Source organism: Phycodurus eques, chromosome 10 (genome assembly GCF_024500275.1).
Source record: "Phycodurus eques isolate BA_2022a chromosome 10, UOR_Pequ_1.1, whole genome shotgun sequence".
NCBI lineage: Eukaryota > Metazoa > Chordata > Actinopteri > Syngnathiformes > Syngnathidae > Phycodurus > Phycodurus eques.
The window spans coordinates 9,798,697-9,819,138 of record NC_084534.1 but is presented as its reverse complement, the minus strand read 5'-3'; the positions used below and the strand labels follow the sequence as shown (position 1 = coordinate 9,819,138).

Genomic DNA, 20,442 nt, shown 5'->3' with positions numbered 1-20,442 from the left:
TGCAACCCAAATGAGGCCAAGTGGAAAAGAACATGGACGTATGGTGGGACAGAAAACTATATTTATTTATCACACTTCCTGCATGAGTCTGGCCTTTCTGTAGTTAACTTGACACACATCCACCCTTTACACATACACATTTTATTTTCCCTCCTGGCTAATATCCCAGTGTGATGTCAGCAAGTCCATGTCCCAATACTGGTATAATTAGCGGTGCAAGCAGTAGTGCGCTGAAATAATTTGCATGCGAATCAAACTATTTCCCTGAATCAACTAGCCCAAGGCACGAGGAAAGAGAGTTTGAGTGGTAAGGATAACCACAGGGTGCTGAGCTGCATGGGGGACTGAGGAGGCAAGTTCTTGTTAACAAAACAGCTGTTTAACATAAGAAACAAACATAAGGTGGAAAAAGGACAAAAGGCTTACTGACCAATGAAAATACATGGACTGAATAACAAATGCAAAGCCAATGTGTGGGATACAACACAATTTAGGGCTTGTTGGCTTAAAGCGGGGTACACACATACTGATTTCTAACAACTTAACTGATTTTTTTTAAATATGAGAGACCTGTGCTTACTGCTTTTATAGTGTGTGTACTAGAGATGACCAACACAACACACCACACACATAACTATATCCCCACCGACACACGAGTATCAATTCAGGCTGCTTCCTAATTGGTTATTGTTCCGTTACGTGACAATCACGGAGTCCGTGGTTCAGCCGAATTTGGTGCTGACAACACACAAAGATTTGCGGTGGTAAATGTTGAACACGTTTAACATTTAGGATCAGTCTGACCATTTTCGGAGCAGATCAGGGAAGGGGAAAAAAGCAATAACAACAACAACAAAAATCACTATTTACTCGACACTACAGGATATCCGCTCAGGAAAATCTTTTAGAAACAAACCTTTTCTGACTTTGCTCAGAAAGGGGGTAAAATGCAAACACTTGGCGATTGGTATGTCTGTATCCCGCTTAAATAAACAAGGCACATTCCTAAAGATAAAAAAACAAAACAAAACAAAAAAAACATAAATCTGCTATAATTATTATTAAAACAATAAAGTCTAAGAAGTAACAATTCATATGGCAAAGCTATACACGTATGTAAAATATTTTATGGACAACATGGAGGATCGTTGCAAATAGAGCGGTTCAATCCTATTTTAAGTAATATTTTTCCAAAGTAGGTCATCATTACCTAAAGGCCTGCTAAGCCACCTGTGAAGCTGACGTATTGGCGTTTGTTGTTGTTGTTGTTGCTGAAGACAGTCTCTTGACTCCTACTTTCCTGGCCTTACTCAGATTCTAAGATTTCTGCCCTGGATTCCTCTCTCACATGTGGCTGGCAACACTCACGATGCTCTTGCCCTCACCTCATAATTGTGGCCACTTTAAAAATACTACAACATCAATTACAGCTTAGGCAAAACTCCAGAGCTCTCCACAGGACCAAAGAGCTCAAAGTGCTAGTGTCCTGCTCGAAGCAACCACGGAGTTGGTCAGCTAGCTTGGTGTCAGTTATTGTGCCAATGAGTATGACTTCATTGTCCCCCCACATAAACTGTTCCCTGAGCTCGATGAAGAATTTTCAATTTTGCAAAAAGAAAGAATAAAAGCAGAGGGGTCATCTTGAGGGACATACCACAGATAGTTTTGCCTGAGAGGACTCCTAACATGCTTGAGGAGCCTCTGCCTGGTAACTTTAGACAGCATACCAAAGGGGGTTTACTCCCTTCTGAAGCATGCAAAACCATAATCAGCTCCATCAAAGCACAAGATGGACAATATCATAAATATGTTTGACCATCCATAATAATGAAAGAAAGCTGTACTGCCTCAAAGCATCTCATCCAACAAGGACATTATTCAAGTGAAGAAACTAATATATAGAGTCTGAAAACCCTTCTGATAAATCAGTGACTTTATCTTGATTTGAGATGAAGCCAACATTTCAACATTGCCTCCCTGACTTTAATAAACATTATTTTTCAAAACACCAGTCTCCTCTTCTTTCATGTGGCAAATGCTGATGGCTATCACTCGAGAATCAACACACAAGGCAGCTGGGACTAACCCCAACAGCTGATAGCTAAGACATGTTGATAGGGAGTAATGCAGGGTTCGCTCCTATTTAGCTTTTCTTGCCATGCCAAGAAAATGTTTCTCATGGAAAGTACTTTAGTATTTACACTTCCCCAAATCCGGTCCAGGTCTGGTTGCAATGTTGGTCTATCTTCTTCAATATACTAGGAGCAGCCAAGATTCTGGGGGCAACATAATGTTGCACCACCAAGCAAACGGTGTAACATTCCAAAGCAACCTGAACTGTCCAAAGCAATTATGTGGGTAGTGAGGAGGAAGAATAGAGGTCCTGATAGTTTTCGGGCCTCAGTTGAACCCAGGATAGGGAAAACATTTTTTTTTTAATAATTGCTTGAGCCACAGCTTCCCATATGCCCCAAGCATTTTTTTTTTTTTTGCCCAGTGTAAAAGGGTGTCAATAGTGCTAATACAACTCTTCTTTCTAAAATTCTTTTTTTAGTCATCAACAACAGCATTAATAAAAGTGTACCAGTGAACATAACTGCTCCTGAGTAATAAAATAAACTCTGCGATCAAGTTGTTGTTTTAACATTGAATAATCATTCGTATACTGTACTACTTTAAACTACTGCAAAGCAATGGGTAGCGTCAGTTTTCTTCTACCAGATACTAGGAGCAAAGAATCGGAACACTCGGAAAATAGGCTTTCTGAGTGTTGGATGGCGTGGTTTTAAAATAAACAGCTTAACTTCTCCTGCTGCTGTGACTTATTAGTACTATGGTCCAACTTCTCTACACAGAAAGCAAATTTATTGAAGCAGTGGACCGTAGTCTCGTTATAAGCTCCTTTCAAACCATGTTCTAGACAGATAAGTGACCATTATTCAATCCATGTTGAACATTAACTGGATTAATTCTGCATGGCTGGAGGGGTGAAATTATATTCATCAAAAGAGAGGGAAATAAGGAAATGAGAGCACAATCTGCTGAAGTTAATGGAATTGGTTAGAATGCAAACCAGAGTGTTGCAATGGTGCGGAGGCCTGCACAAGTCATTAAGTCATAGAGGGAAAATTCAAGGAGAAGGAGATGCGACAGAAAGAAGTAATCTGGACAGTTTGTTTCCAGCATTAGGAGCCAGGGTAAGGAGGTGACCTTGTGGCATGTTTACTCTAGGGGACTTGATCCATTTCTAGCCCTCCTGGCTCACTAACATGAATGAAAAACCATCCCTCGAGCCTCCATCTCGGAACATCCATCAGAACACCAACCTTGTATGCAGACAGCTCCCTCCTGGGCGTCAAAGCTCAACTTCAAGCTTGCTGTGCCCAACCACTGGTTCTGCCTTGTCACAAAATTTTTGTGAGTAATATGGTTCCCATGAACCCAAAAGCAAAGCGCAACTAGGTCACACTCTGTTTAAAAAAGGAAGATGGTTGTAAATAGGAATAGTGTAATTGAAGCAGTGAGATGTGAGGAATGACAAATAAGAGACAACTGATTTTCCATTTTTTGTTTTCCTATTAAACCGCAATAACCTCAGCATAATACATGAATCATCCATGTTGAGCTCCTACACTTATCAGCACTTTTTATCTGACTCACTCCACCAGTCAGCCTTCACTAGCATTCCTTATCCTCACTTTGTCATCATGACCAACCGGTGTGGGTGTCAATTCTCTATGATTCACAATTTCCATACGCTGCTCCAGATTTTGCTTTATATAAAATATCAGGCCCTTCTATATAAACTACATTTCATAATTAAAATAGCGCAGTACTCTCTTTAAATGGCAGAATGTATTGAATTGGATCTCAGTTAATTATGTAGGTGTACTACCACTTTTGCTTTAACACCCCTAAAATGCAACAACTGCATGCAGTGCAACAAAAGGAACAGCGAAATACACGAGTGGGATGAAGGGAAAGTCTTGGAATCTACAGATTTGAATTTAAAGTAGTGTGGCAGTTTATGCATACTCTTTCAATTGATGGTTTAAGGTCAAATCTTTAATTCAATAAACTACAATAATAAAACATACAAAGATATTTAGCATAAAATGGCTTGTGGGCAGAGCTGTGACAGACAGAATCACTCCATCCAATACAGTTTGGTTTGAGGGATTTGGGACCGACAGAAACTTTTTTTTTTTTAAGGTGCATTAACATGACACTGCTTGCGTGAATTTAGACCATTAGTTTGGATTGCATTTCATTCACAGTATGTGGAATAGAAAGATTCCATCAACACACCATTAACTCACGTCACGAGATAAATCAGTGTTTATGTTTGTGGCTGTGAGTCATTATTGACAAATCACTTGGACATGAAATGCCATACATGGAATTAAAAACTGATTTGAAGGATAACTGTCATATTTCTGAAGTCCAAATGAACTTACACAGACATAATGATGGGGATGTGACTCTGTAGTCACATGAAAGTACAAGACGTTTGTCATTAGTCTCTGATTAAACGACTGAACAAGCAAAATGATATCAAGCAAAACTTCCCAACATGCTTGGATAGCCCATTCAGTGAAATATTTTCCTTCTTTCCTCATTGTGTGATTATAGTTGACTAAAGGGCATAAAACCACATGCTGTAGATTGTTATCGTTTAACCTAACCCTGCTTGGTGATGATGGGTACTGTACAGCAACTTCCATGAGGATATAAACACACTTATTTGACTGATGAACTCTACCAGTTTTTAGAGGACGTATTTTGAAAGTGATGTCATCTGGAAACACTGGCTTGAGCAGATTCTCAAGCCAGTGGGAAACCCTGATAATTATTTGCTGTCCTGATTTGAATTCTTTAAAAGGCATCTACCAGATGTACAGAATTACTCTGGCAAGGGGCATTATGAATCTAATGGATTTTCATGAAGAATCCTTGATCAGCCTGGTCCAGAACTACATTTTTTTTCTGTCTATTTTTGTCAATATTCATGAGAGGTTTCTCCAGTTTTGACAAATTTCATTGAATCTAAATCTTTTGTTATCTGCCAATTTCTGACAATGTGTATATAAGGGCGCGTTTTTGAATTGTGCTGAACTGCGACATCACTAATCTAATTTAAATTATACTGGCCACATACCAAGCTTCTCCGACCATGACTTAGCTAGCCTGGGTGGAGAAAGTTGGTGTGAAGTGCAGACTTTATGAGCGCAAATTCATTTTGACTTCTTTTTATGCAGGTCAAAGTATAAAGAGAAATGCAAGCACTCATAAAAATGAAGTAGCTGCTCGCCACGTCTCGTACCAATGCCCTGGCCCCGCCCCCGGTTGTCATGGTAACGAAAGCCTGGGATGAAAGTAACTAGCAGTACAGCGGTTCACTCGCCTGACTTCAGAACAGGCAACGTGTGTTCAGTTCCAGTGTTCTTAGTTCCCAGTGACAATGTGAATGGTTATTCATCTATGTCTGCTGTGATTGACTGGCGACCAGTCTGCTTTTTGCCAAAAGTCAGCTGGGATAGCCTCCAGTTCCCCGTGGCCCTGAATAGGTTAAGCAGTATCGAACATTGATGGAACTCAGTGCAATCAAAACACTTCTGTAACTCTCAAATTGTCTCAGTGAGACTCGTGCAAACCTTTTTTTTAAAACTGTGTGTGCATTTAACGCATGAAGTAGTTCATTTTCTTGTTTTGACTGTAAGTGAATTCGACAATTAAAAAAACAAATAGTCATTCTAATAACACTTGGCTAGTAATCAGTCACATTGCCATAATTAAGTGTGGCCCACTCCAAACCATTGAAAAATGCTGCGGTTGTTACTAATGTCAGACGTGTAGAGCTGTTTGACTTAAACAGGTCCCCAAATATGACAGGCACACAAATCCATATCTAGAAATATTTGGCTCTTAGATGGTGGGAGGTCTCTTGTGGGTTAGCTGTAACTAGGTCTCATCTCGATTCTCCGGCAAAGAGAGCGATCCATCTCTCGGGCTAACTGTTTATATGCAGCAGGTTTCTTGAGAAAGGAAGTCAATCGGTTGTGCTAAAGGAAAGAGATAGTCGCGGGACACAATCACAGCACAGACTAAATAAGGTAGACGTGAATCTGAAAAACTCACATCTGATTTTACACTAAGCTTTCTAGGTACGATAATGGTTAGCTCCACATATTGTATGTTCAAAGGGTGGACACCGATATACAATGATCATGCCTGTGGTAAATAGCCTAAAGCTCTCTGCGGTGATCGGTCAATAAAGCCCCAGGTTCACCGCATTTATCGGGCTACGCTTCAACTCTGTCACAGCTAGCAAATGACAATTTCTCTTCCAATCCATAACCTCCACAGGCCCCTGGAGACCCCATGAGGCGAGGGCTGTGCTGACTCTATTGATGTGCACGGCAAGCGGCAAATCTGCTTGTTTCCAGTCACACCGTTTGGATAAACAACATTACCAGATGAAAGAGGCTTAGCACCAAAATGCATTGGATTGAATCATTTCAGGATGAATCAGTAGCCACTTTCACACAGATTTTGTAAAATTGACTCGGGAGAGGTCAGATTGATGAACTTTCCCCTTTCACACAGAGCTCTCTAAAGCGTACACTGCCACGAATGACTCATACACTATTTGTTGGACTGACAATGGCTTTCAACACACAACTGCAGGCGGAAGTACGTGTCAAGTGTTAAACTTCATACGCCAGTCGCGGCTTTCCGCTTCTATGCTACCTAAATTTGCTGGTGGCCCATTCGTCAAAGCCGGCTTTTCCCCACATTTCTGTTCTGTGTGAAACAGGAAAAAGCTGGGGAAGACAGCTGTGATGGACAGTGTGAATGTGTCTGCTGCTACATGGTCAAAAACAGGGGTACAGTAGGATTCAGTGTTTATTGCGCATGCTATAGTCTAGTCATTATTATTGTGTTCCAAGGTAAAATAGAACCTCTAAGGTTCAATTCTTCTGATGTCAAACAATTCAGAATTCAACCACATATTTGAGAAAAATATGTTATGGTACAGGCGGCACGGTGGACGACTGGTTAGAGCGTCAGCCTCACAGTTCTGAGGACCCGGGTTCAATCCCCGGCCCCGCCTGTGTGGAGTTTGCATGTTCTCCCCGTGCCTGCGTGGGTTTTCTCCGGGCACTCCGGTTTCCTCCCAGATCCCAAAAACATGCATTAATTGGAGACTCTAAATTGCCCGTAGGTGTGAATGTGAGTGCGAATGGTTGTTTGTTTGTATGTGCCCTGCGATTGGCTGGCAACCAGTTCAGGGTGTACCCCGCCTCCTGCCCGATGACAGCTGAGATAGGCTCCAGCACGCCCGCGACCCTAGTGAGGAGAAGCGGCTCAGAAAATGGATGGATGGATGTTATGGTACAAGATATGCCACATACAGCACAAGACCTCAGCATACCTCACAACTTTAGTTCAGTGAGCATCAAGGGATTAATTCTGGGTGTGTGTGTTTTTTATTTTTTTTATTTTATTTTACTTTTTTCCCCTGAGCATTTAAAGCCCAAACATGCATTCAAGAGAGTCGTCGAGAGAAGAATGTGAGAAGAAAATAAAAAAAATTATGGAGGCAACGATATCACTTTTTTTCTTTTCTTTTTTTTTGACCGAGTATGACTACAAGAACTTACATTTGGGGACGTGCTGATACCAAGTACCAATACTTGATAATTCCATTACGACTTGCAGTTGTGATAAAACTGTTTTATTTGAAACAAATGTTCAAAACAACAAATACAAACTTTTCTCGAACACGGCCCGTTTCACTCAAATATAACATGTTTTTTAAAGTAAAAAATAGTCATTACTGACATTTTAACAGCTAACCTAATGTTTTTCCTAACAGATTTAGCACCCATTTCAGTTCCAAAATAAAACTGCAGCACTACAACTGTAGCGATATATTACCACGCGATCGCTGGGGACTGTTTTAAAATGGGGAAGCTTCTTTCTTCAGGAAGAGAAGCTTCTCTGTATTATCTAGTGTTGCTGTACCCCGCATTGGTTTTGGGTCTGTTAAATGCACGCGTCCCCGGGTTTGGGGGTCATTTGCCGGACGGGCCTCAGCTGCCGACGTTGCCGCACAGGCATCATCATCATCCATTTTGCAGAACATAATTTTATATTCCGCTGTAGTATTGTCATCCCTGTTTACCTTAAATTAGTGTATTTCCACATGGTTTACATAGCTCAGACAGGCTGGTAAAGTGCAACTGATGTCATTGTATCAGAACATTTAGTACGAGTAAGAGTACAGACGCACAGTATTGGCAATGATAACATTACTGCTATGGGTGCATGCCTATAGAATATACATACATTCAAAGCAGTAACCTTCCAGCTTCACAGCAACAACCACTTGTGATCACGTTGAGTCAAAATTCATCTATATTTAACAAAAACAACAGGTTAAGGTCTAACTTTTTGCCTGGACACATCTAACAGCTGTTCAGTCAACACTCTTTTTAAATGTGTGCCTTCTTAGGGTAGTAAAATCCATTTTCACCAAATTTACAATTACTCCTCTTAAGTTTCCTTTTTAAGGCATGGCCCATTAGAAGGCACTGAAAGAGAGCAGGGACAGGAGAAAGTAAATCACCTTGGCCCATTGCTGTTTACAGACCCAACTGGCTGCTTGGCCCGCTGTTTATTTGAACTGCAGTGTGTGCGAAGGGAAAAGTGTGTCCAAAACAGAGAAAGAGGGAGCGTGTGTATTGCAGAGGTGAGGGTGGGGGAGAGAGAGAGAGAGAGAGAGAGAGAGAGAGAGAGAGAGTCCTCACAAAACCCAATGTCTCGCCGTCCAGTTTCTCTCACACATTTCACAGCCTATTCATTTGCCCCCCGGGCTCCTGGCTCTCCTCTGGTTGTCCAAGCCACAGATGGGCCTCTGTGTAGGCCAGTCAGGGTCGTAGCAGTTAAAAACAGGCTTCTTATACCCGCCGTGACCCTCCAGACGCAATAACGTCCTTCTGCTGACCCTCGCATGATATCACACCTTGATTCATACAAACAATAAGGCTGAACTCTAATAAGCAAACACCAGTGCATACATGTGCAAGAATGCATGCAACTGAATGCTTTAGTTTGTGCTGATGAAGATTACCAATCCAAACCAGCTCTGAGATGTGACACACACACACACACACACACACACACACACACACACACAGTGTGGAAACAGTGAGGTCAGTGTGGGATCAGCTAAAACATTTATGGCATGGTTGAAGGATAAAAAGACTGGAGCATCATTGAAGCCACTGTTTAAAGACGCAGACTGTGGGAGTAGACGAGCATAGAGGAATAGTGTAGGAATGGCTGCCATGTATTTAGAAAAGCGTATGGACACATACTGAGGAGATAAACACACTAATATGCGCAGAAGATAAGAACCAGAATGTACCGTTCACGCACAGGTATGTGCAGAAAACTGTTGGTCAACGGTTGTTAAATACAACTGTTTCCAGGTTCATTAGCAAGAAGTAGGTTTTAAATAAGAATCACAATGTGCAATGCAAAATAGTGAAACTGTGATATTTTGTGTCCATAAACAATAAAGATTTGATTTAGTAAACGTACACTATCCTGGAGAAGGAGGATTAGCACAAACACTACACCAGATGGGAACGGATATTGCCCCTTTTCCATTGTAGCGGTTCTACTACCAAACAGCCTGGTTCTGCCCTGTGTGGTCGCTTTTCCATTACACTTTTTCAAGGTCGAGCGGTGACAATGGAACCATTCCTCAGAACCTCCTCTGACCTGGTTTTAACATGGAAGTCAAGGAGGGCCGTGAGGTCACTGTCATCTGATTGGCCGACAGATGTAGGCGTTTCTTTAAGCGTGGTGAGTTGTCACGTTCATAATCATGGCGTCTAAAAGCTGGCGCACGCCGAAAGATGCCCCTGAACCCGACTGAACTATCGCACAGTGTACGTCGTTTGGCGACTGTTTTCATGAGTGGCCGATCAGTCCGCCACGGGTTTTGCCACGATTCAAAATTTGAATTAACGTCTTAAGATCACAGCTTACAGCCAATCAAACGACAGATAAGTTCCACATTTCCGGGTTTAGCGGGCCGTAACGCCTCAAGTCATAGAAATAGTATATAAAGCATCGAATATTGTTGGTTTACATCAATACTTAACTATATTCATAATGTACAATGCGTCTGTGCATGAAAAAGCAAAGCTTGTGACCAGAATGTACGCAAACGTATGTACTCGCAGAGTACGTTCAAATGAATGGAGCCAGCGAGCCTCCTTTCAATTCGACACAATCTCACTTTTATTCTCACCAACACCCTCTCTCTTTAGCAGCCTACTTCTTCCTTAACTATTAATCTATGTTTTTATGGTTGAAGAAATGTGATAAACTACAGTATACTGAATACACAGCATCAAATGCCTATACAGGTACTGTAATTTCTCATCTATAATGCACATTTCACCCCACAAAAATTTGTCAAGTCAAGAGTGTACATTATACATAGGTATAGGGGAAAATGAAAAAAAAAACACTCAAATTTTAGAAATGTATGCTGCCATCTCGAGGTTATGAGAAATGTGTACACTTTCATCCTAGTATGCCACCGCCACCTAGCGGTTATGAAAAAAGTGTAGCCTACACTTTCATTCCAATATGATAGGGGTACGTATGACTGCACATATGTACAGTTGTGCTCATAAGTTTACATACACTGGCAGAATTTGTGAAATATTGTGTTTTTTTCTTTTTATAAATACAACTGATGACTGAACAACAACCATAATTAATTTCTTAATGGTTAATGTTTTGTTAAATGATAATGCTTTTCTGAAATGCTTGACAGTTTAATTTGAATTCCATTAAAATAAAATTTTCGCCTGGCCCTTCATGTTTTCTTTAAAGAATTGTACCCATCTTACAAATTATGCCTGGGTAATCAAACATATGAGCACAACTGTGTGTTTTCTCATTTACTAAATAAAAGTAGGGCTGTGAATTTCAAAACAAGAGCAAGTAAATAAAAAGAAAGTACTACGTGTTCAAATAAAGTGCTTAACTTCTGAACAATTCTTTGAAAAAACTAACAAAATACAGATAATACTTCATGTTTTGATCATATGGGTAGAAGCATAGTTATGCATTGTAAAAATGTATATATAAAATGTATACACACACACACACACACACACACACACAGACACGTTTCATGTACGGGGGTACGTCGGCCACTCTATGCGATGGTCCGGTCCAGTCGGGTTCGACCACGTCACGGAGTTTGTGGCAGACTTAAAGCAGCTTTTGTTCTGTGGTCGACTGAGGAGGTGCGGGAATTTTTGTTCATAATTGGCAGATGATGAAATACAGCGAGAAATGGAAGGCGCGACAAGAAACAAGCGTGTCACCTTTATCTTGGACCCGCCCCAATCCCTCCCACTTTTGATTGGATCCTGTTGTAAAGGAAAAGCAACAGAGACCAGGCCAGGCCAAGCGAGGCCGGGACAGAGCGGGGCTAAGCCGTTCTAGAGCCTGTAATGGAAAAGCGGCTTAACATTATAGTTTCAAGACATATTTCTCAAATCAATTTCTTGTTGAAAACAGTTTCATATAAAATGCCCTTCAGAATGATTCCAATGCCCTCATCTCTCTCTGTCTCACAGATAAAGCAGCTGTTTATTATCCAAATGTTCATATCGAAAGGGAAATTCAATACTCACTCTGCTGTATACAGTGTTGAGAGCATTAGACCACACACAAAAACGGACCAATGTCAGCGTGATGAGGCCGTTCAATAGAGCTATGCGCCCCCTGAGCATTTTGGGGTTTCAGTCCCTTGCACAAAGGACGCCACCACAGTTTCCCACAAGTAGTCTCAAGTTCCATATTTTTTTTTAATCCACAGCAGAGCTTGAAACCTTCAACTGCCACAATGCTGAGTCCTGTACTAATGTCTTTCCCAAAAGAGAGGTATAGTAACCTAGTTGAGGGAATGTGACTATGTTGACTCATGCCAGCTCAAAAATGACCAGTCCCTTGAAATGACAAGACATTTTTTTTATCAGTGACTTTTGATACACGGCAAAGATTATTATTTTACTTCAGCCTTGACTTTCTAGCCGAACTCTGCGTATATTTTGCGCGCAGTGGCCGCACTTAAAAACACATTTTCTAGCCAGATAGAAACACCCAGAAACAGTGCGAACAAACAAAGATGTATGTGTCCCAACGAAGGCTCAGATGAGCACAGCCATTCAAACAGAAAAAGAAAGTGGCATACTTTTACAAGCTACTGTTATTGGAAACCCGTCAGATATGGGGAACATAACACAGAGCGATGCACTAATCTGTGAAAAGGCAGTGCTGATACCTGCCATGTCTAATCTCATCACAGCACTATGGCCCAAGTATGTGTGGTGCTTGTTCTGGGTCCTGTCTCGTGTCTGGGACGGCACATCAGTGACCAGAGTAAACTCTCGACAGGACGGCTTTCTGTGAGTGTGAATGTGTGGCCATGCGTGTGTGTGTGTGCGTGTGTCTGCATGACAAGACCGTGCAAGACGTAAGACCGATGGTGGAGTGACAGTCAGACTGCCATTGCCTCCATTCAGCCGACCAGAGAGAGAGAGAGGGGGAGAAAGAGACGGCCTAAAAACAGATAATAAAAGTAACATCAGTGGGTGATAGCACAGGCAAGAGAAGGAAACATAAAAAGAGGGTGTGAAAGTCAGCATGGCTTTGAGACAAACCTTGATGAGGAAACAACAATAAGAGAATAAAAACCTGGTGTGAAGTGTGAGCACGCTATCGTCAAGCTCATCCATCTAAAGCACATTCAAATGTGTCAAAATAATCTTTATATTTTATTTTATGGATATATGCACCCTAAGGTTGCCTTAAATACATTAAATAATACTGTTCTGACCCATTAAATGTCTCATAAATCCGCTGCTAGGGTATTAGTGTAGATTAGTACACGTTTACGCTAATCATTTATAACCTCCCTTAAAACCAACAACAATTTACACAGTCACTTCCAAATACATAGCATAAATGTGCCATGCTGTGTGTCCTGTGTGAGCATAAAATGAAGCTTCAAGGTCTTTAGCACAACAGTGTTAAAGTATTTGTATGCAGGTACTGTGTTGGCAATGCATAACTGGGATTTTTGGGGACTAGAAATTAATGCCTTCACGAGGGAGACTCTAGCTTCAAAGCTACATCCGTTATACAGTGACCCCCAAAAAACACATTGATCTTTATTGAACATAGCTCACTTTGCATTGAGCATCTGTATTTGCTCCTACCTGTCAATCAGAACCTCTCAAGGTCAAATATGTGGCCCTGAGTTCAGCGAGATTTAGCTCTATTGATTTCATATAAAAATAATCTGATCCTTATAGAGAGCGACTTAACCTAAACAATATTTGATCAACACCCCAGATGGATCAGCATGGCTTAGAACACTAGAGCCAAACAAACAAACAAATAATAACACAACAAAATTATGTAAAACATAAAATGTCCCTAGGGATATATGAATAAATTGATATACAGTAATAGAAAGCATTTTGTGATGACACAGCACACATTTCAGGGTGTAGGCAGTACTGCCCGCAATATTTGAATCCTTCACATCTGGGATACATTTCGCAGCCATGTGCAATGTATTACATTTTTTTTTTTTTTTTTTTTTTTTTTTTTTGGAGAAGAAGTCAAACTCAAGTCTGTAATCTGTTGATGGGAGTTTATTCCCACTATCAATTTTCTGGTCTATTATTGCGTCAGCGTTATAAGCATGAGGAGGAGCAGACAAAGACCAACTGACAGGTAATAGAATAGTTGTGCTATTGATACAGCTTTAAATACATAGAAAGAAAATGGAAAAAACAAGACCCAAAAGTTTACACGTTAAGGAGCAAGCCAACAAGGTCAGTGCAGCTCTCCCATGAGTGGGGTGCATTATGCTGCCCAAATCCTCAACGGTAATTGGCTTTTTTAGAGCAGAGGGGTGAAATCTGTCACTTTTCTGGTCGGCAGGGTGAGTAAACTTTAGAGCTCCTGTGTCGACTGCAGACTCGTGATCATCAACTAGACGAATCTTGCTTAACTTGGCAGTTAATCAAGTTTCAACTCTTTATTCCTAAAATGAGTTAAAACTGCTATATGCGGAATATCAAGTGACCAAACCTGGAAAACAGATTAGCGGGCTTCCTGTGTATGCCCCAATAACTAGCCAAACATTGGGTTGATGACATGATCGTTTGAACACGAATTGGCTAAAAACAACCAAAAAAAAAAAACTTTATGGCTGGTGTCTTCAGACAAAAGTTAATTATACTTCTATCACTTATTTATACAATATATGATATACACTACGCAAACATGAATGAAGCCTAAACATTGGATATTGTCACCTTTTGAGGCTCAGTGGTGACAGCTTGTTTAAAAAAAAAAAAAAAAAAAAAAAGACATTATAGATGTTTGAAGTTCCTACGGTTGCTTTGTGACAGTCCCCTTTGCCATTCACCCAAGCAGGGAGGAAGTGCTTTGACTTGTTTTGCCGAAAGTGGAAGTGGGTTGTGCAAATACTGGATTGGGCTAAACTCTGCCTCTCAGTGATTTTCATTTCGTGTCCAAACACGAGAGAGGGACAGTAGCTATCAGTTCAACTAAATCATAAATCACCAGCATTTTCTTATACAAAAGTAATCATAATCGTAATTATGATTACTTATAATAATACAATCGTAACAACGATAGATTGCAATTCCCTAGTTGCATCATCACACTTTAATCAGGTGGTTCATTTTAGCATAAGTGAACACATATTTTAGCATAAATGTTAATGTTCGAATGTCCTATGAAGTTTAGATATTGAAATTTACATTTACCTGTAAAATCTCCTCTTGTCTTTCAACTGTCACCATATTTAGATATTTTGGATAATGACAAAGGTGGCACGGTGTACGACTGGTTAGCACATCGACTGGTTAGCAAAACATGCATGCTACGTTAATCGAAGGCTCTAAATTGCCCACAGGTGTGAATGTGAGTGTCTTGAGTTTGTCGTCACATTTATGCCGGGCCAATTATACATTACTCGTGCACTCACTGTAGTAGTTTCGCCACGCTGCACTATTTGCATATCTGTTGTTGACCAATACTGGCCACTCACGCCAGAGTAGCATCTGCCCCACTTGCACACTGACTGAGGAGTATCTGCAACATTTGCACAATCAAGATTGTCCCAGATTATCACACTACTCGTCACTTTAAACCGCATACACTCCTTGAAGTCTCGGCGCCCTTTGCACAATGGTCATTGCACCGGACTATTGCTATAATAGTCAGTCAAACTGCTCTAAGTGCGAGAGGACTCTGCATCTTTTTTGCACAATTATCAAAACAAAAAAGAAAAAGATAACCAGATAACTAGCAACCCTTTATTGCTCAGTGACTGTTTTTCTCAATGTCTTTATGTCTCAAAAGTATTCTCTGTCAATTGACTGTCTGCTCCAACTACCGGAGACAAATTCCTTGTGTGTTTTTTGGACATACTTGGCAAATAAAGATGATTCTGAATGCTTGTTTGTTTATGTGTGCCCTGCGATTGGCTGGCGACCAGTTCAGGGTGTACCCTGCCTCATGCCCAGAGTCAGCGTGGATAGGCTCCACCACACCCGCGACCCTAGTGAGGATAAGCGCGATGGAAAATGGATGGATATATGATGAGAAGTGGTGTGTATCCTTTGTGGGCTATGGGTTGCCCACAAAGGACAGTAATATTGTAAATAACGCTGCATCTGCGCAGTGGAAGCCTTTCCCCTTGAATTAGTCAACATCAAATTTATTCATTCCCATTCTCCTGGAGCTTTAAAAATACAATGATCAGTCTATATTATGCGACGACATTGCAGACTGTATAGACTTCTCTCTTGGTTTGTGCTAAAACAAATAAAACACATTGGATGGGCAACAAGCGGCACGGTGGACCAACTGGTTAGAGCGTCAGCCTCACAGTTCTGAGGACCCGGGTTCAATCCCCGGCCCCGACTGTGTGGAGTTTGCATGTTCTCCCCATGCCTGCGTGGGTTTTCTCCGGGCACTCCGGTTTCCTCCCACATCCCACATCCCAAATAACATGCATAAATTGGAGACTCTAAATTGCCCGTAGGTGTGCATGTGAGTGCGAATGGTTGTCTGTTTGTATGTGCCCTGTGATTGGCTGGCAACCAGTTCAGGGTGTCCCCCGCCTCCTGCCCGATGACAGCTGGGATAGGCTCCAGCACGCCTGCGACCCTAGTGAGGATAAGCGGCTCATAAAATGGATGGATGGATGGATGGGCAACAAGAACGTTTGGGGTGGAATTCAGGGGTTTGTTGTTGTTGAAATGATCAATAATTAATTTCCTTCTTTGCAGAAAATATTTCAGCTCTAACACCACTCAGCAGCATTAATAATGAATACCTTGACTCCAAAACCGCTGGGATCTACCACCGATCCATGACTATGGTTATAAACCCTCATAGGCAGCACAAAAACCAACACAAAATCAAACAACACATTTATAAACTCAGTAAACATAACACTCAAAGATACCCTCCCAAACCCCATCCAAGCCTGAGTTCAAACCTCAAGCCAGCGCCCTGCTCATGACTCATTACTGTGCCAAATGGCTTTCTGGGCAGAGCGCTAACCATGCAGGCAGTGGGGAGGCTACTGGCTCAGCAGCCACTTGTTAGGTCTGTGGGATTAGACCTCCACATGTCTGCCTGGAGTCACACACAACTCTACCTTGGGCTACTGTTGCGCCAAACCTCAGACGTTTGGTGACATGATTAGCGAAGGAGGCGTATCCGTTTATGCGCGGAAACGCCTTATCTTACCATTCAGCCAAACAGATAAGAATGGGGAGATGATTTGAAATTGTTGGGCCTATCTGTTACACATTACATTATAAAATGATTAACATTTTCATCTCCCCAAGCACTGTGGGGAGCTTTCTTAACCAAGACAACTTATAACTGCTACGCCGTGATATGGAAACGCCTCAATAGCAGATAGAACTGTGTTGAGCCAAGTATTTGGGATAAAGTGGAAAAGGGACAGTGGTTTTACAACAGTACAGTGCTTCTTCGTACACGTGAGGGAACTGTATTTGTCTGAATGAGGATGAGGTAAACTGAACAAAGAAAACCCAACCGAAATGGAGAGATTCCCATCCTTGCATACTCAGCACACGTTCATGATCAAGTGCAATTGTGCATGGAACAGGGAAGGGGATTAAAAAGTAGAAAAGATAAAGAACATTGGTCATTGGTTAGGACAAGTGACTATCACCCAAAATGAGGGTTGTGTGTTCAGAGAAAGTTCTGGTTCAAGAACTGGGTCGTGTTCTTCACAACATCACTTTCTTTTTTTCTTGCAATTTCCACTGACTTAATGAGTTACAGTGGCTCTTCAAGTCCACAAGCTAGTACATTTTCTGTGTCTACAGGAGCAGGAAGGGCGTGTCAGTCAGTGTGCCTGGGCTCTGAACTGTAATACACCCAATTAATTAATTGCCTGAATCTGTTTCTTATCATCTCGTATGCATGCTTAAGGGTGGGGGTCTTCAGCCACATGCAGCGCTGTGCGGTGGTGGGGTTTACTGCGATTACATCAGATGGAGCACTATTTTAAGGACCCTCCCAAACAATCTCCGATGATGCACTTAAGCTCATGGAGACAACCACTTGCAGTTAAACACACAGGCGGCATCCAGGAAGTAGGTTTGTGTGTATGGGATGTTTTGTGTGAGTGTGTGTGCATAAAGATAGAGGAGAGTGTTATCAAAAAGTAACAAGTTGGAGGTCATTGTCCAGCTTCAAAAGGACATGCGCCCCCAACCCACGATCGCCCACTACACACACACAGTTTTACGATATAGATCCTATACAATACCAACAGGCACCAGCCTGGATGGAATGATGGATGGATAGAGGGACAGAAGGGGAGGGGAGGGGCATAGGAGGTGGTGGGGAGGAGAAAACCAAACCTTCTCTCTAGCTAACATTGACCCAGTGCAAACAGTGGAGCCTTTCTGACTTGTCGGTGGGGGGCTGGGTGTTCACACCAGTGGCCACTTTTACACCTCAGTGTCCCCAGCATTGGTGTTCGTGTATATGTTCCAGGTGCAGCTAAAAAAAAAAAAGAACACTGATAAAAGTGAGAAAATAAGAACGATGAGCGGAGAGGAGGAATAAATGGAAACATAACATTTCCGGCTTTATTTAAAAGGTTGGACTGTGGGCGTATAAGAGCCTTCCATGGCCAGTGACTAGCGCTATCTGAACTATAGTTGGGCTTTGTAAGAGACTGTGGGGACATTCAGTGGTGGTGTGAGAACCGGTGACTTTCCAGACAGTAGTCAGAAGTAACTTTCTTTACAGACACAAACAGAGAACTGGCCGACATACTGACAGGAGTTTCTTTTTTTCTTGGACTCCTGAGAGAAGTTTTTGTTTCGGTACCTTTTTTAAGCAAAGTAAGAGGGGAACTTTCTTATTAAAGTGAGATTTTTTTTTTTCATTACAGTTCTAGTATTCTTACTCATAATGTGCAGTAGAACCTAACGTTGTGGCTGGTAAGTGTATATTTACATAAAATATTCCAGCACATCTTGGTAGCAGCAGTAGTATAAAGGATGCCTTATTTGCAGATTTTCAGTAATTTGGCAATTTATTCACCAATGAAAACACACAATGTACGGAGGAATTTCAGGACGATGACCTGATTGTGTGCGTGTCTGTGTGTGCATGTGTGACGGCTCTCTTTGTCCCGTCTCAACAAACATTTATGAGCTAATTACAGTCTGACCAGGACTGGAAAGCTGGTGATAAGCCCCGTCTCAGGCCCTCTCATTAATGTTACATGCTCCGCTGGGGTTACACACACCCTGTGAATGTGCACCCACATTAACAAACAGACAGACAGACAGATGTAAGTGTGCGCAAACATGCACGCACACACACGTGCACACACCGCACACACACTGTCAAGTCTGCCCTCCAAAACAACAGCAGCAGCACTATTGATAATTAAAAAGCCTTCCATACAGATGTCTTCAATTTGTGAGATCAGGAAGAAAAACAGATACAGAAAATGATAGCTCTGCATTGAGTGACTTTGTTGATACTCACAAGCATGATGACTGTCTAATATGAATTGCATGACATTGTTCTATCATGCCTCTCATGGACTGAGGTAATCATAACTGTGTCAAAGGAGAATTAGGAATTCTTAGGCATATTCAGCAGCTACAAGCACCTTCTCTCTCTAATTTCCCCCCTCAAACGATCATTTCCTCTCGTGTGCTCAAACCCCTCCTCGACATTCTTTTGTTTTTGCTGCAGATGTTAATCTCCCCCCCCTGATACCTTCCTTACAGAGGTTTCACAAATATGACACAATAAGACACAAACGTCACTGTGGGCAGCGGGCATTTGCGTGTGTGTGTATTTTATACACGTTGCGTTTTGTATAGTTTTGGCAAAACAGCTGGAGTCTTGGATCAGAGATCATCAGAACATAATCCCCTAACCATCGGTGGGTAAATTACAGAAAAACTGAAAAAAGTGGAAAAACCTCAAAGAGGCGGATATGTGGCAGGGAAAAGCACAGTTTGTAAAAATAGAGAAGTCAGAGAGCAGCATGTAGGCTGGTTTGCTGGAAAGACAACTTGTTTGGAATGAAACCAATCTCTGCAAGAAGTGTGAAGTCAAAGTACACACTACACACACACACCTCCACTGAAATGAACAGGCCAAGCCCTACTTACACTGTGTGACCATGTACTGTATCTATTTGCAAGCGTACCCTAGAAACGGATATGCTTGAGCCCAAATGAGTGGATCTCCATTGTAGGATGGTTGCACGAGCAAATAATTTTCACATGTACATTGTGCAAGAGAGAACCTCTCTCAACAGAGCAGCTGCTAGCCAAGGGTGACGATGATCAACAAAGAGAAAAACACTCCACTATTGCTTGCTTTTTCTGGGTCATCTAAACACAAACAATACAAAATAACTTTTACATCAATTGGGAGTTGCTTCGGTCTATCTAACACGCTGCACTGGTATTTGCCTTTCGTCTAACATTGTTTCTCATAAATAAAAAGAAAGTGGCTTTGTTTGCTTCAGCACCATCAGCAGAAGAACTGCCAAGAATCGTTACACATGATCAATACGCAATATAAAGTCTAGCACACTTCAGAATAGGACATACTTTTTTTTTTTTTTTAAAACATTTGGTTCTCATGCAAACAGACACAAGCACTATCTGTCAGTGAATAGCGCCAGTGTTTCTTTGAGAGCTTTGTGCTACCTACTTCTCAATTCATTGTGTCTATCCTATACTACTGCAGTCCTCACATTAAGGCCAAAAT

General features: G+C 41.6%; 1 protein-coding gene across 3 annotated transcripts in view; it reads right to left on the bottom strand.

Moving 5' to 3' along the window:
• prickle2b (prickle homolog 2b) overlaps nt 1-20,442 on the bottom strand; it is a 101,858-nt gene that overhangs the window by 27,385 nt on the left and 54,031 nt on the right. The gene's annotated exons all lie outside the window — the stretch shown is intronic.